The 16,917-nt window shown below is 44.0% G+C and overlaps 1 long non-coding RNA gene across 4 annotated transcripts; it reads right to left on the bottom strand.

Moving 5' to 3' along the window:
- Positions 1 to 2,101: 2,101 nt before the first annotated feature.
- On the bottom strand, positions 2,102 to 16,174 carry LOC115945979 (uncharacterized). 4 transcript variants are annotated; one of them, XR_004080144.2, is made up of 7 exons: positions 15,941 to 16,174; positions 15,482 to 15,606; positions 14,783 to 15,012; positions 14,560 to 14,648; positions 13,956 to 14,052; positions 10,212 to 10,466; positions 2,102 to 8,284 (listed from the first exon to the last, which is right to left on the bottom strand). It is a non-coding gene; the product is annotated as an uncharacterized lncRNA (long non-coding RNA). The 4 variants fall into 4 exon arrangements; XR_004080141.2 differs by lacking the exon at positions 10,212 to 10,466 and having other exon boundaries at positions 15,941 to 16,172; XR_004080143.2 differs by lacking the exon at positions 2,102 to 8,284 and having other exon boundaries at positions 9,866 to 10,466; positions 15,941 to 16,172.
- Between the last annotated feature and the right edge of the window lie 743 nt (positions 16,175 to 16,917).

Genomic DNA, 16,917 nt, shown 5'->3' on the forward strand with positions numbered 1-16,917 from the left:
CAAAAAGACTGCACATTTCTGACTTACCTTTGTCCTGGGTTCAGCAGTAGCAGTCATTTTTCTCCTTCTTGGTAGCTGGTGCAGTGCTGTGTTTTGACTTTCGGTCTGAGAACGGTTGCTGATAGCAAGTATGTTTGGAGTTACTGCTCAAATGTTTGGTTTGTCCAAGGCCTTTTCTGAGCTCATGCTCTGCCAGGGAAGGAGGGGAGGCCGGGAGGAAGCAAACAGGACACCTGACCCAGGCTAGCCAAAGAGGTATTCCATACCATAGCACGTCATACCCAGGATGTAACAGGGAGTTACCCGGAAGGGCTGGAGCTCTGGGGGGATGGAGGAGGTATCGGTCAGTGCTCAGTCGGGCAGGGTGGGGTGAGTTATGGGTCGGTGGCTGGTGAGGTGTTGTGCTCTCTTCACTTGTTATTGGCTTTATCATTATTGTTTGTAGTAGTAGTAGCAGTAGTTATTTGTGTTATACCTTAGTTATTAAACTGTTCTTATCTCAACCTGTGGGGGCTATATTCTTTGGATTCTCCTAACTCTCCGGGAGTTGGGGGAGCGATGGGGGGGAGTGAGTGAACGAGCTGTGCGGATTGGGATTAAACCACGGCAACCTTCTACCCCATTTGTTCTCTATGCATAGGTAGTCTGTGCAAGTACTTCTTAGGGAAGTTTGCTTCCCCCAAAAAAGGATAAATTGTTGTTAAATTACTTTAGCAATCACAGTTATGGCATTATGAAGGCAGTGATGCAGGGAAAACCATCTGCCTTTTTGCAGCACCAACCTGAAAGCATTAATGTGCCTTAGGGAGAAAACATAACATGGTCTCCATGTCATGAACCCTCATGCAGGTACACTGCCAAGAGATGTACAGCATTTAAACATCTCTTGGCTGAAAAATCAGGGATAAAGCCCATGACTAGAGGTTATCCATTTCAAATTTGTGTTAATTTATGTACAATTAATAGAGAGAAATGTCTCTCAGTGTAAGTGGCAGCAGCTCTGCTGAAGTCGGTGAAGCTCTGTTCTTCACTGGAACTAAACATCTGTGCTGCATAAGCAGCCAGGTTAAATATTTAGAGGCCCTTCCTCTAGTTTTTCTGAATGGTTTATCGCCTTGCAGCGCTAACATGAGCACTATTAAGTGCCTGACATTTACTGCTTGCAGCTCTGAAATGTCTTATGGTGGAGGGAAGCTCCAGTGCAAGCCTTGGGGATACTGTATATTTACCCTATGACAAATATGAAAAATTCACAATCTCTTCTGTAGTAAAAGCAAAGTCTTTATGCCATACTTGTCTTAAGTATTACTGGTATCCAAGGACTTGTGAATTCAGGAAGCATTTTCTATACTCACTAGTTCATCAAATTCTTTGCTTTATCCTCAGAAAGCACATGCACTTCCGCTGTTAAAATGGGAGCATTTTCCATTTTGCCTTTTCTTCAGGGTCAGAATGCCTTTTTGCACTGTCTGGAGGTGGGAGTGCTGCTAGGTGACAGCTAGTGGGTTTAAAATCTGAATAGGAACTTGAAAGTCACCTCAACATAGTATCAGTCTGAGATACTGTTGCTTCCATGGCATGACTCCTGTTCCTGCCTGCATACACAAGGATGGCTTGCTTATGGTGATCTTCAGGGAGATATAATCTTTCATGTCTCTGTCATGACAAGCAATACACCACTATGGAGTATGCTGTCAGAGATACAGATTTCTGTATAAACAAAGCTGCATGAATTTTCCTTTATACTCATGACAGGCTTGTATGAAGCATAACAAAATACATTGGTTGGATATATTAACAATAAGATTTATTAAGTAAATACCGCTATGTTTTTACATCATTTTTAGCTACTCCCAATATATATAAAAAAGCATGAAGCTTCCAGGTGTGTGGATATTGAAACTGAAGGCTTTGATTTAGCCTCAGATGAGGAAATATGGCATGATGCAAAGATCTGTACCTCATAGGTACAGCTAGCAGAGACTGAAGAAGGAGCATAGTCAGCCTTCATGGCTAGAAAGATGAGCTTAAGCACAGTGGCTGTGAGAACTTCAGCCTTCCTTCTTACCCTGAGACCAGGCAGGGTATGAAGAAACTCCTTAATCCGCTTTCAATTTCTCTGTTGCCTCTGTTTCCTGCAATGCTTCCCTTGGAGTCCTTGCATGCCACAAAGTGGATGCCTTGTACCAGTGACCAGACCATCTCTGCTGGCCATGTATTTCCCAGTTTTAATTGGTTTTCCTGACAGTGCTGACTTGTATCCACTGAATATTCAGGGCTCATTAGTGTTTCTTTTACAGAACCTATAAAAATGTGTGCCAGACTGGAAGTTTGACTCTGTGCTTCTAGCTCAGCAGTGGAAACTTGCAAACTGCAGGGTCACATTGGCTGTCTTCAATGAATAGACAAGATTGAATTTCTCTTTTTTTCCACACCAGTTCTGGTGAAATATTAACCTTGGTCTGATGGTGCTAAATAAATTCATACGATTAATGTTTTTTAGAGCTTTGTTGCTTTGAGAGATCATTGGTGGAGTTGGGCAAACTTCCATTTTTCAGTTTAGTGTCTTGTCAAAAAACCTGTGAAGATGATATGAGAAAGACTGGTTTAGTCTAAGCTAAACTAAAGCTGACTATTTTGGGCAAGAACAGAGACCCAGCTCAGAAAACATAATCTCAAAATGCACCCAAAGTGGATTTCAAATTCAGTGAAATGTTTCAATTTTTCATTTATTTCTGTGATTTTGTATTCAAAACTTCTTCCACCTTCAGACAGATTTTAAAACAAAAATGCTCCTTCAGAATGAGGAGTTGGAAAGATCAGTCTGGGGCAACACTTAGAAGAAACTTTTCTGTACGGTTTATTTAAAGGCATTGAAGTTATTTTTTCATGTGTTCCAGAGAGGTCTTCCCTTTATTTTAAACTGTAAGAATTTGTCAGACCTGAGTAATTCTAGTCCACATGAAGTTTCACTTTTTGGTTAATTCACTATTTTCAAAACATTAAATAATTAGCCAGCTCCAGTTGTTGGCAATGGGGATGGCACCTGAGATTAATAACAAGTACCTGTTGTTTGAATACCTCTCCTATATCCATCTTGGAAGTAGGTTTGCCATCTTTCATGGCTTAGAGTGTACCTTGTACAGCCACCCTATCCTAGACATAGAGAGTATTTCTGTAGCTTTCACAGAATTGGTGGTTGCCTTAGGCCAGTGCTTAAGATGTATTGGGAAGACCCTCCTGTTGAAGTACAAGGTTCAGAAAGGATCCCCTTTGCTTTCCAGCTGATCCTCAGATATTAGAGAGGCTGAGTATGGCTGAATTCAATCCCAGTCTCAGACTCGGTCAACCTTTTATGTCTAAGGGAGTGTTTAGTACTGGCATCTTCTGGCAAACACAAGCCTGAAGTGATACACAACCACACTATAACCACTAATAACAGCTACTGTGAGTTAGTCATCTGGCACATAGAAGATAAAGCTCTTTCCCAGTGGGTGTCACTATGGGGGACAAGACAGGTTCAGCCCATTGACTGATCCCAGAAGTTATGACGGAGTCTTCCCTGCTTTCCCTTTCCTAATTTCACATATTTATACAATTTGATTAAGGTTAGTAACTTCCTGTAACCTTCCTGTCATGTATGGAACGGTCACCAAATTTCTATGAGGTTACACCATTTCCTTTGAAAGCACACACTAGTCATGTTTTGCTGGTGTGTGAAGCATGTGTTGATGAAGTCCATGTCCTCCCAGGACCTACCAAGCTTCAAGGATAGTCTCTCCTCATTAAAGATTCCTTAGCTTTATTTCCTAATCTGCCTACACAAGGGCAAAGCCTCCTCTCCCACTATCAGTTGTTTGTCAGTGTTGTTCATGTTGACCTTGTAGGAGGCCCTTGGATCTTTCCAGGCTTCTCCATAGTAACACAAGTTTCATTTTTTACCTCCAGGCCTATGGAGCTGGAGTGGCTCCAGTCACAAACACACTGTTACTGATGGGTGTAAAATCCTCTCGCTTTGCTTTATTTTCCTTGTTTGGCAGCTGCTGTGTGGTTTATGAGGACATGGTGCCTTCATTTTCCTGCTCCTGCAGGACTGTAACAGAGCCTGGCCACAGAGCCTTCACTCCGGTCCACCCTCTGGTCAGTTCCCCTTGGCATATCCCAAGGTTGCCTGGGGAACTATCACCAGGTACATACACCAGCTACATCCCACCCTGGGAGCAGCAGCTGCATTCTACCCAAGGGTTTCCTCAGTGTTATAATAGAACTTTGGGGACTGGGGGAGGTGGTCTCTAATTTCCTCCATATTCCCACACCACCAGCCCTGTCCTCTATCACAACTGCTCTGACACTACATGATGCACTCCTGCCACCTCTCCACTGCTGCATATTCTACAGACCCAGAGGTCACGGCTTGCATTCTGCTCCAGGGTTAGAGGGGAGGTTGCCTCGTCTGCATTCCTACACTTGTCTATAGGGGTATGTATCCAAGAGAGGGAATTAGTGGGTTCTTTAGTCATTACAATGTTATTTCTGTTGCTCCAACATCTGCATCCAGCATGTCAGTGAATGATAATCCACTCATCCTTCCAGATTCCCCAACTCCTTTCCTGTGCAGCTTTGACCCCATCATGTCAGCAAGGTTTGACTATTTCCATAAAGATCTCTGGGGGAAACCACTTTAGAAACAAGGTGATCTAAATAATCTGCAACATGTGCATATATATAACATATTTAGGAGCCATAAACTGGCTTTGGTGTTGAGAAGACAGATCTTTCTAGATCTTTCTAGACATTCTTTTAGTTTTAGACCAGACTGGAAAATCAGATACTTGTGGCCGTCATTTATGGCACAGACCAGATTTTCTGAAAGCAAGATTTGCCCTTGGGTTTGCCATGGCAACTTGCTGTTGAACCCACATGCTGTATATAAGCTGTATAAATTAGAATGTAACTTTCAGTGTTCAGGAATACACTCCATGAACAGCTTGTGTTCAAAATAAGGATTGCTTCACTCATTTCTGTATTATACAAAAGAGAGTTTATCACCAGGCTTCCTAGGAGATACAGATTATGGCTATTTCCATGAAAATAAAAACTTATCTTAATTCCTCCTGGACAGTTCTTGCCAAGGAGTTGAAGTGACTTGTCTCAAAATAGAGCAGCAGCTCCCCACAGACATGGGATGGTATTTATATAGAAAACAACTGTAAGGAGCCCTTGATGCTTTGGAGACAGATTTGTCTGTGATCATCCTTGCAAGGTTGGGTTCTCTGGACACACATACAGAAACACAGCTGCCATCTGCATCCCAGGCAGGGAAAAGGTAACAGCAACAGTTAGTGGGGATGTGACATGGGGGATGAAGAGGAACAAATAGCCTGAAGAGCTTTGTGTCAGGTTTTCTCATTTCCCAGATCTGAATCTATATGAATTTTGACTCATTCCTAACTGCTTTATGAGGCATCTCAAGCTGTGTAAACAGTAATGCAATAATGGCAGATCACAATACACTCATCACAGACCATGAAGAATAGCATATGAGCCAAGCAATATGCTCTCTCTAAATTATACAGTGCTTCTTGAAGACAGGAATATTAATCACTCCAGGACCTGACAGAATCTGATGTAAGAGACTGTTATTATTATCTCCCTTGGAAGCATTTGCAATGGGAACAGTAGTTTTAATAATGCCAGAACAAAATAAGCTGGGTTGGCTGGGCTTGTGGCAAATGGGAACACTGAGAAAGGCAACGCATAAATAGAGAATATTTCATAATATTCTCCTAATAATTCATGAAAGAGGTGGACCTGATTTCTCTAATGACAGCTCAGACATGACGGGGGGAGGGAGAAGTTTTTTGTTTTAAAGGTTGTATTTACTTCATCAATCATCAAAAACCTGTTAAAAGTCAAAATCATTATCATGTTCTTGTTACTGTCCAGAGACTGAATGTATTAGAGGGACTTTATGTACAATTCCTGCCACAAGCAATTTACTGTTATTTTATTATTCTATTCTGGCTGGTTCCCATGGAGTCTCTGAAGCCAAATCGTGTCAGAGGAAGATGAATATTAACAATCATATCTCTCTCAGGAAAGCTAACAAAAGAATAGGGATCTCATGCCTTGGTTCAACAGAGCACTATGAAATGCCCATGGAAATGTTGACATCAGTTCTCATGATTGCTAGCTCAGTTATTTACTGCTCAGCTTGAGCACAAGACTCTTCTACACCTTTGCTAAGACCCAGCAAGATTGTAGTGGAAACCATGAATTTATAAGCTAAATGATGAGGTGTGTGGCCTAAGTAGAACTGTCATCAGGGTTTAGTAGCAAACCAAAGAGCCAAGAGGACATTGATTCCTTCCTTCATTACATTCTGCTTTGCATGTATGTGCAATCTGCCTCAGAGCATTATGTACCGATGAATAATGAAATGAATAATGATAAATTGAAGCAGTCTTTAGGCAGATAGCAAACTGCCCAATTTTTAAAAAAATATTAAAACAATTTGTGGCTTAAAAATCAGCTCTGAGTACCCAGTATGAGACATTCAAGCTAGGCTGGTTGCTGTGACTGGGAGTGAGTCCACTGATGCTGTATTACTTCCTCTGTGGGAGTATAATCAGGCATTTGGCTTTAAAGTTCCTCCGGCAAAAGAGGGAAAAAAACCCTGAACTGTATGAATCGAGACATTTTTAAACCTTGCTTTCCAGATCAATTCTCTTTAGTACAGGTATCAACTAAAGAGAAAATTTAGATTCCTCTCAATACATTTGCAAGATGCACAGAAAATAATGAATACACATATGAATTATCTTATTCCTGCAAAGGGAGTGGTAAGACCCTTAGTTGCTTGTATCAGACAAGATGCTGATAAGAAATTCTGGGAAACCCCTGGCTACCTCCATTCCAGAGCAGAATTATTTTAACAGGGAGGTAACACTACTTTTCCAGCCCCTGCACATTGGTGCCTGAGGAGGGCATCAAACTCCATTCAAGACTGTAATAGCCTTTGGGTTGACACTTTGTGTTGTTACTATGGCTTGGACTCTCATGCCTCTATTCACAGTAACAGCTACTCATGACACTTCAGCTAAAAAGGATTTCTATTGAAAAAGGCCAGTTTGTCTGAAAATTTTTGAGGAGAGGGGCAAAAGGTAGAAATTATTAATTTGTGCCTTTTCAACAAAACAAACACTTAAAAACTTCATTAACAAATGAAGGATGTGACAATGGTGGCTTTGCAATGCCTGCTTCCAGTCTCCCTCCTGAGCATGAGAAATACCACATCAGTTAAAACAGGCAACAGCGACTATTTCTTATTTCCTGTTGTCTGCTTGGCTTATAGCTGGTTGTGGAGCTGGAATATTCCCCTTTGCCTTGATAAGCTTTTTCCTGGTACTGGTTTGAGCCATGCATTATTCTCCACATGTTAGAGAGGGCATGAGACCTCTTTGTCCCTCAGTTAGAAATCATCAGGGCAGGTCTCCAATAGTTGGTTGCCTAATATGCTGACTAAATTCTGAGATCTAATAACCAGGATCAGTGACCACAGAGTTATCATATGATAAATTGTGTGGAGGACTGTGCCAGTTTTAGATAACCAAGTGTCTCTCCAGTCAACACTCTTACATTCAGGCTGAACACAGCATGCACATGTGACTCATACAGTCACCTCATACATGCACCATGATTTAATATGCTTTCCTTTTCATCTGTTTTTGTCATGTGTGAAACAAAGGTATTCACAGTGCTGTTTTCAGATTGTAGTTGCTGTTTTCCTCCTCCTTTACCAACATTATCAATAGCCTTGAATTAAAGTGGCATTGTGTGTTCAACTGTTTAACATGGTAAGATGAGGTGACATTACAGGCTTGCAATATGGAAACATTTTCACCTGGAAACAGCACTTTCAGCCTTTCCGCCTGTTTTTTCTTGTGATAGAACCTACTTTATAAAAGTGAAGAAGCAACAGAAAAGCAGTGAACCTGGCATAAAAAGAGGATGCTTTGGTTGCTCCTACTGTATTTTTTCCCATGCTTGTTAAATGTCTCCCAGAAAGTTTCTGTTTCCTAAACTGAAAAGGAGATTTAATAAGCCCTTCACTGGCTTGCAGCCTCTGTTGTTGTTTGGTGATATTGACAGGTCTTTTCAAAAGTGTGTTGAGATGAAGTTAAATCTTGTGTAGTTAAACTGAAGTTAAACTTCATGCTTCAAACCAGTGCCCACGAAGAGGTGTTCTCCTCACCTTCTACTCCATAGGTTCACTTATGCTTTCCTGGGAAGAAACGAGAAAATCATAAAAATCAGAATATCCCTATGGGGCAGAGAGCTAATTGAGCAGTGTGTAGTGCTGGCAGCTGCCAGAGACATGCTGAGGAATGTGCCCAGGTGGTATGTACCAAAACATAGCTGCTGCCAGAAGAATTCATACTCCCCCTCTCACCTGGTGGAAAATAGTTAGTATGCAGGAAGGTGGCTGTGAGAAGTGGCATGCTTCATAACATAGAGGCTGCTCGAAATCCCTGCTTGTCCCAGCTGGTCCATACTGAATGTACAGAACTATGCCTAAATGAACAGAGGATTAACAACTGGCTGGTACGCTGTACCTCTGCCTGTTGCAGCACCAGCCAGACATTGCAGCCAACTTATTACCAACTGTATTAAGATATTTTTGGTCCATAAATAAGAGCAATAAGTCTATGGTGTTGAGAGTTTGTCTTTACCTTGCAGTAATTTATTATCCTATTATCACTCCTTGAAAACATCCATCCTCAGCACTTCCTTCCTTGCAGCAATACAATATTAAACATTCATAAAGCTTAACCATCAGCCATAAACTCAACAAACTACTGTAAGGTGGAATTAAAACCTTTATTTTGGTGGATAAAGAACTGGCTGGATGGTCGCACTCAAAGAGTTGTGGTCAACGGTTCAATGTCCGGCTGGAGACCAGTAGCGAGTGGTGTCCCTCAGGGATCGGTGCTGGGACCGGTCTTGTTTAACATCTTTGTCGCTGACATGGACAGTGGGATTAAGTGTGCCCTCAGCAAGTTTGCCGATGACACCAAGCTGTGTGGTTCTGTTGATCCGCTGGAGGGAAGGAATGCCATCCAGAGGGACCTCGACACACTTGTGAGGTGGGCTGATGCCAACCTCATGGAGTTTAACCATGACAAGTGCAAGGTCCTACACCTGGATCGGAGCAATCCCAGGCACAGCTACAGGTTGGGCAGAGAAGAGATTCAGTGCAACCCTGCAGAGAAGGACTTGGGGGTGTTGGTCGATGAGAAAATGAACATGATCCGGATTCAGTGTGTGCTTACAGCCCAGAAAGCAACTGTATCCTGGGCTGCATCAAAAGAAGCGTGACCAGCAAGTCAAAGGAGGTGATCCTGCCTCTCTACTCTGCTCTTGTGAGATCTCACTTGGAGTATTGTGTGCAGTTCTGGTGTCCTCAACATAAAAAGGACATGGAACTGTTGGAACAAGTCCAGAGGAGGCCACGAGGATGATCAGGGGACTGGAGCACCTCCTGTATGAAGACAGGCTGAGAAAGTTGGTGCTGTTCAGCCTGGAGAAGAGAAGGCTGCATGGAGACCTCAGAGCAGCTTTCCAGTATCTGAAGGGGGCCTGCATGGATGCTGGAGAGGGACTACTCCTTAGGGACTGTAGTGACAGGACAAGGGGTAACGGGTTGAAATTTAAACAGCAGAGGTTTAGACTGGATATAAGGAAGAAATTCTTTACTGTTAGGGTGCTGAGGCACTGGAATGGGTTGCCCAGGGAGATTGTGAATGCTCCATCCCTGGCAGTGCTCAAGGCCAGGTTGGATGAAGCCTTGGGTGCCATGGTTTAGTGTGAGGTGTCCCTGCCCATGGCAGGGGGGTTGGAACTGGATGATCTTAAGGTCCTTTCCAACCCTAACTATTCTATGATTCTATGATTTTGGTGATTTATTTTAGGCACAGATGTGATAAAGGAGCCCATAAAATTCACAGGCTACTTGGTTTCTTTTTCTTTTTTTTCCCTGCTGCTGTAACACTTGCAGTGATTATTTGACATTTTTAAATGTGTTTGGATATTTCAGAGGGATTTGATTTGATTCTCAGACAAACACAGGTAACCCAACAAAACCTAGAAGCTGAAAAGCAGTGTATTTTTTACAGCTGGAATCTTAATAACTATTCAGTTAATTGGCTTACCTATGCTTACTTAATGCTTGCTTCTAATGAGGCAAAACTTGCAGACTCATGTTTTTCTCATACAGTCTGTGCTGGGGCAGAATTTGAGCAGTGTGTGATCAGGTAAACAGGACTCAGTGGAGGGAAAGTGCAGAGAGAAACAGAGGAAGTTCAGTCTTTGAGCTCAAGTTTCCAGCTCATGTCTGATTTGTCTCTGAAGTAACAGGGTGGGATCAAATGACAGGTTGTCTCCTCTCTCTCTCTCTCTCTTACAACCTGAGTAAAGATAATGCAGTGAGTAAATTTGTAACATCCTAGGAAGACACGGAAGAAGGTTTGCTTAGCTTTAGCATCATAAGAACATAATTAACTGTTGTACTAGATCAGACCAATGGCTCGGTGTCTTGCTGGCCAAAAGTAGACGAACAGCAGGGAGTATGAGAATGCAATGAGCTTATCACTGTACTCCTTAAGAGTGCTCTCACTCTCCAGCATTCTTCATTTGTATTCAACTATTCTTCTCCAGCATAGTTCATCTGTAGCCAAAAATGGTACTGTTGTGCTAAAAATCCTTTCATGGATTTCTATTTCATGGATGTGCTGAATCAATTTTTGGATCTATTTAAACTTTTCATCTCGTTATGGCTTCACCATGCATTGCATGGAAGCAATTTTTGGCACCACTTTTGTCTGTTTTAAGTCTAGTATTTTCTAGCTTCATTTCCCATCTTCTGTTCTAGAATCAGAGGATAGCTGAACACTTTGTCTAAAGAACAATTAAACAAACCAGGTGTCCTCACTTTCTTTACCTTTTCTATTTTATAGACTTTCTAACATGGGGCAGGACCATGATAATAAAGGTGTTACTACAGCATTGCTTTTGTTGTGAGAATAATGGTATCTGTTTCATTGTTTCTTCCTCTTCTAAACATTCCTAGCAGCTTTTTGATCGTTACCAAATATGTCTGTTCTATAGCAGAATAGCAAGCATTGAACACAGCTCTATACTTTCAAGAGCTATGAGAGGATCAATTTTAACAGAATGGGCAGCTGAAACTGCGACAAGCACAGCGAAGACCTGTATAGTGGGAAGTGGGAATAGTGTTCCTCAGTCCCAAGCTGACTGATAAACACCAGATCATGGCTTGCATTTGGATTTCATACGTGCAAGATTCAGAAGAATTCTTCACTGCTGAGGATCAAGTTGGGAATGCTCAGTGTGGCTGGCTGATGAAAACAACTGCCTGTCCCTCATCCCCACACCCCACCACAAAGTATCTCCCTGGCAAACACTGATTGCTTGTCCCATACATAGGTACAGTTCTTTCATACTTCATCATTAATATCTTATATTTGGCCTATCCTTAAAGGAAAAATAGGCTCACAGATAACTTCTAAAGAAAGTTAACTTTCCCTGAACACTCACTAATGGAGGATAGAGCTTTCAGAGCTGAGACCAGCAGCTGATTGTACCCTTTGCAGTGACCTCTGTTTTCATAATCTAATGGCTTTGCATCGATATATGAAGGTGTTTACATCTTGAGGCAATTGCTGAAAGTGGTTGAGGGCAACAGTAAATGTAGTCAAGCATTAGGCAGGGTCATTATAAGAAACCAGGAAGGTTGTAATCAAATTCACTGCAATATGAAAGCTTCAAGAGGTTACTTTATGCTCTACTTTGTTCTGCAAAACATAATCCAATACAAGTGAAAAATACAGGCAGGGTTATTCACACACAGCTGCAGTTTTGTGATCCAGCTGTGTATTATAGACTCCTCTAAGATTAGGGGATTTTCCATCTAGGACATCAGTTCAGTTCCTAGTTAAGACAGAAATTAATCCATTCACAGTATGTGTGGATTCACAAAGGATGTATGTTCCTTTCCATCAACTGTTGGAAAATGGTGTTTTCCCTCTGCCCCCTTGAACTGGAAAAGCAGCATGGCTGGAAGTGCAGTGGCTCAATCAGGTTATTCCCTTGGAGATCTTTCAGCATGTTTTGCAAAAGAAACATGTTAAGTACAATCACTGGGCTAATTTTCCATCTCCATAATTGTATTTTGTCTGATTCCCTTCCCTGACTATTCCTACTGGATACAGTGGGTTTCACTTCTGTCTGAAACTGTTCTGTAGCAGCAGTGTCAAAACAGCTGCTACATTTCATCCCAGGGCACTTGGATAATACTTATGCTACCATTAGATCTCCTGGTTCTGTTTTTCTCACATTATCCCTGATTATGAGAAGTGCCTTCAGTAAACCCTGTTTCTACATGCAGGTGATAAACAAATTCCCTCTTCCATTGCCAGTTTCTTTCATAAGCAGCATTTAATAAAGTCAGTTTGTATTTTACAGGCAGTAAATACCCAGGGATTTTCCACTGAAGCAAATTCAAGACCATGCTTCAACTTGTGCATGGGATATCCAATTCTCCCCTTCCACATGAACTACCAATCCACTTAATACACTAAGAGCTGCCTGCATCCTACTTCCAAAAGCCCAGCACAGTATATCTCAACCCTATTTAGTAACTGTGAGATCCATCAGCAAAACCTGCAAAGGGCTGTGAAGTAATTACACAGAAGATGCCAAAAGCTTCCTTGACTCCCTGAGAAAAAAGGAATGTCAGGATGGAAAACTGATGCTTACGTGTCTGGTACTGGGATGCATTCTGCCAGCTCATGCCATATTAGTAAGAGGGGTCAGCAGAGAGAAGTTAGAGAATGTACAGATAGAGCAAAGAATGAAAGAAGAGCATGTTCCTGTTCCTGTCACTGCCATGTCCACCTCCCCTGCTGTGGCTGCAGGAACTTGATTCTATATTTTTCAGTGCATGTAGGAACCAAGATCCCATGTGCACCAGACAGAGAGAAATGAGAATTAAACCCTTGTAGTAATAAGAGTGATGAAGCTCCACAGCGCTGAAGTATCTTCCTTTGTAGGTACCACAGCCCTGTAATGATGGTGGTAGAGGACCAGTGCAGAAGCTAATCTTTGCCAGCATATTTACTACCCATATAGTGAAGGACTGGCACTGCTACCCACCTCCATCTGCTGGTCTCCTTCCTAAGAGCCACAAGCTCTGCGAGTGATGAACTGCGTAACTTTGGCCCAAAGCCACTTAAGGCACATTACTTTGGGCTAAAAATAAAATAAAATAAAATAAAATAAAATAAAATAAAATAAAATAAAATAAAATAAAATAAAATAAAATAAAATAAAATAAAATAAAATAAAATAAAAAATTTAGATTTTTAAGATCTAGTTGAAGTCCACCAAGATAGACACTTACAGTGCAAATACGTGAAGTGTTTCCCTGGACAACCTTCTTCTCTTTGGGCAGTGTGGTTGTCAGTCCCCTGGCAGAGCCAACCTGCCTGGAGCATACTCTCCAGTTCTCACTGCAGTATGGGACATTCTCAGATAAGGGGAAGGCACATTTAATTAGTTGCAACTGACTGAAACCTATATACATCTCAGCTAGAGTCACAACTTAGAAGGTAAGTGTCCCATGCTAAGACATGAAAAAGTGAGACAAACTGACCACAACACATCCTGACCAACAACAAACTGCAAGCCTCACTGAGTGACTAACTGCCTTTGCCTGTGGCCAGCGAATCCTTTACAGTGAGTTCTGCCATCCTCTGCATCAGGCTCATGAAACTGCAGTAGAATAAAACAGAGGAGACTGGGCATGCTCTTTATGTCATCTTTAAAGGCCATACTACACGCACCTTAGGAAAAGCGCAGACACATCATAGACGTACCTTGTGTTGCATACCACAATGGATTCTTCCCTCTGCTTTGTCCTTCCATGGCAAAAGAAGGGGTGACCATGGTGAAATGGTGGCAGTTGATATCCAGCTGGGAAGTGAAAAAATATCCCCAAACCTTTACCATCAACCTGGACGAGAGTCTAAAGCTTCATTTTTTTTTGTGAAGGCTATGGCTGAGCAGAGCAAAAAAGTATTTTTCACCATCTTTGGTACGGTCAGTGAAAGAAATGGAGCAAGAAAACTGAGAGTGTGGGACCAGGGCATAAAGAGGTGGGCGTGGGGGCAGGGGAGAAGGAGAGGAAGAAAAAGATGAGGACAGTGATGAGGCACAGGACATGCAGACAGAGAGAAAAAAAGAAAAGAGGACAAAGGGATCAAGAAATAAAGTGTCAGATCTGTAAGAAGCGACCAAGAAGAAAAACTAAAAGCAGAAATGGGCCAGAGGACAGAGAGGGAAGAAGAGAGAAAAGAGGTCATAGAGCAGGACAAAAGGAGAGAAAAGGAAAAAGGGAGAGGCAGCTGGATGGGGAGGCATAGCAAGGAATGAGAGAATGACTGCTTTCCAGGCATTCTCATTTCTTTATATCCCTCTTACCTGGGTCTCAAAGATGAATGACTCCAAGCTGCTGGCTGATTTTCTCTCTTTCCTATTTCACTAGATCTCTGATCATCAATTCTGGGAGTCTAGCACGTAAAGAGAACAAAAATCAAAAGTTGCAAGTGCCTTTAGCTGAACAGCACATCATATACCATCAGCTTCTGATGACAGCAGCGCCACATGAGCCACCACCAGTTCCAAAGCAATTCACTTCCTTTACCTGGAGCTTTAACTCGGCACAGCCACTCCAAACATCCTATTTCATCAAGCTCTTCAGTTTGCCCTCCAGCAGGTCAGGCACATCATTTGCAACCGGTTCCACAGGGATCTCATGGACAAGCTTCTGCTGCTTGGGTGCTTCTTCCTCTACGCTGTTTCAGTAGCTGTGCTGTCACCAGAACTTTTGGATGGTTCTTCCACTTTCGCAGTTTCTCTGTTTCCTTTGGGATCCTGTAACAGAAAAAGTACATTCTCAGGCAAGGGAACAGATTTGCAGGTGTTGTGGTTTAAGCCCAGCTGGTAATTCAGAACCATGCAGCCACTTGCTTGCCCCCTGCTTCTTCCTCCCCCTGCTCCCCGAGGGATGGGGATGAGAACTGAAAGAACTTAACTTGCATGGGTTGAGATAAGAACAGTCTGGTAACTAAGGTACAATACAAAACCAGTACTGCTACCACCAATAATGATAAGGGAAATAACAACGGAAGACAATACAATTGCTCAAAACGGTAATTTTATCTTCGTCCCTTTTACCATCAATGAAGATATAGTGTGAATTACAGATCCTCCCTCCGGATAACTCCCCCTTTCTTTCCTGCTTCCAGTACCGAGCACGATGTGTATGTACTGAATACGCCTTTGCCTAGCTCAGGTCCTGTGTCCTGTCTGCTCCCTCCCAGCTTCTTGTGCGCCTCCTCACCGGCACAGCACAAGGGCCCGAAAAGTCCTTGATCGGGGTAAGTGGGACCGAGCAACCACTGAAACATCGGTGCGTTACCAGCGTTATTCTCAGAGTAAAGGCGAAAATCAGCGCTGCACCAGGTCCTAGAAAGAGAATTAACTCTGCTGCAGCTGAAACCAGGGCAAAGGGAGAGAGACAAGCACAGTGGCAGGGCGCAGGAGGCCGGGACAGGAACCTCCGAGGCGCCTGAGATTCATCAAGGCAGATTAAGACAGAATCAACCGCACTGGGGTCTCCTAACCCGGCCCGTCTCCGGCAGACCGCAACCCCAGCGCACCGGGCGCTGTGAGGCTGCCCGCCCTGGGCAGCAGGAAATCCCCTCTGCGCCTGCTCAAGAGACGGACGGACGGACAGACGGGCGGACGGGCTCGCTCCCTTCCCCAGTAACCCCGGACCCGCGGTGGGCTCGGATCTTACCTGCTGCTGCCGGTACCCGGACCCTGCCCGCCGCCATGCTGCTCCCGGGAGCTGCGCATGTGACACCGAAACGGAGGGCGGAGAGACCGGAGGCGGTGCACGAACACCGGGATGCGGCCGAGAGCACCCCGCGCGCCCGCCGACACCTGAACGTGGAGCGGCGGCCACTGCTCACCGGGATCCAACAACAACCCGGAGCACCAGCTGCTTCCGGAGACGGCAGCGGGGACAAAGGGAGCGGCACGGCTCATGCGCGGAGCCCGGGCTGCAGTACCGAGCTCTGGACAAGGGATGGCAGCAGCGAGCGGTGCCTGGTGTCACATCACGCACCCCTCACCTGCTGCACGGAGTGCTGCGGGGGTGTCCTCTCCACCGTCCCCCGCAGCCCCAGAATCAAGGGGTTTGGGGTATTTTGGGGCCACCACAGTGGCTGCGGCTCTACAAGCCCAGCCCGTCATCGAAAGGTCTTTCAGAGGGAATCAACCCAAACCAGCCCTCATTTCAGCGGACCAGTCCTCTACTCACCTACTCCTCTGCCGAATCATCGCCCCCCCCCACCGGTGACACTGGGGTACTCCAAACGACACCGTTCGTCCCCAGATTCCCCACATCCCCGTTTTTATTCCACACCCCTCCCCCACCAAGCAAAAAGAAACAAACAAACAAATCCGATAAAAAACCTCATCAAGAACTGCTCCAAGGAGAGGAACTGGGCGGGGAGCGCGAGTTTCGGAGCCCGTTGCCTCTGCGGTATCGAAGACGTGTGGGTGTGCTGCCACCATGTGTCCAAATGCAGGTGGTAAGATGGGGAGCGGGGAGGAGTGGCTCCTGGCGCCGCTCGCTGCTGCCATCATGTGTCCAAAGCTCGGTACTGCAGCCGCTGGTGATGTGGGAGGGGGAGCAAAGGAGTGGCTCAGAGCAATGCGAGCTGCTGCCCTCCTGTGGCCAAAACTGCGTACTGCAGGAGGAGAAACCGC

The sequence above is a fragment of the Melopsittacus undulatus genome, chromosome 9, assembly GCF_012275295.1.
Source record: "Melopsittacus undulatus isolate bMelUnd1 chromosome 9, bMelUnd1.mat.Z, whole genome shotgun sequence".
Taxonomy (NCBI): Eukaryota; Metazoa; Chordata; class Aves; order Psittaciformes; family Psittaculidae; genus Melopsittacus; species Melopsittacus undulatus.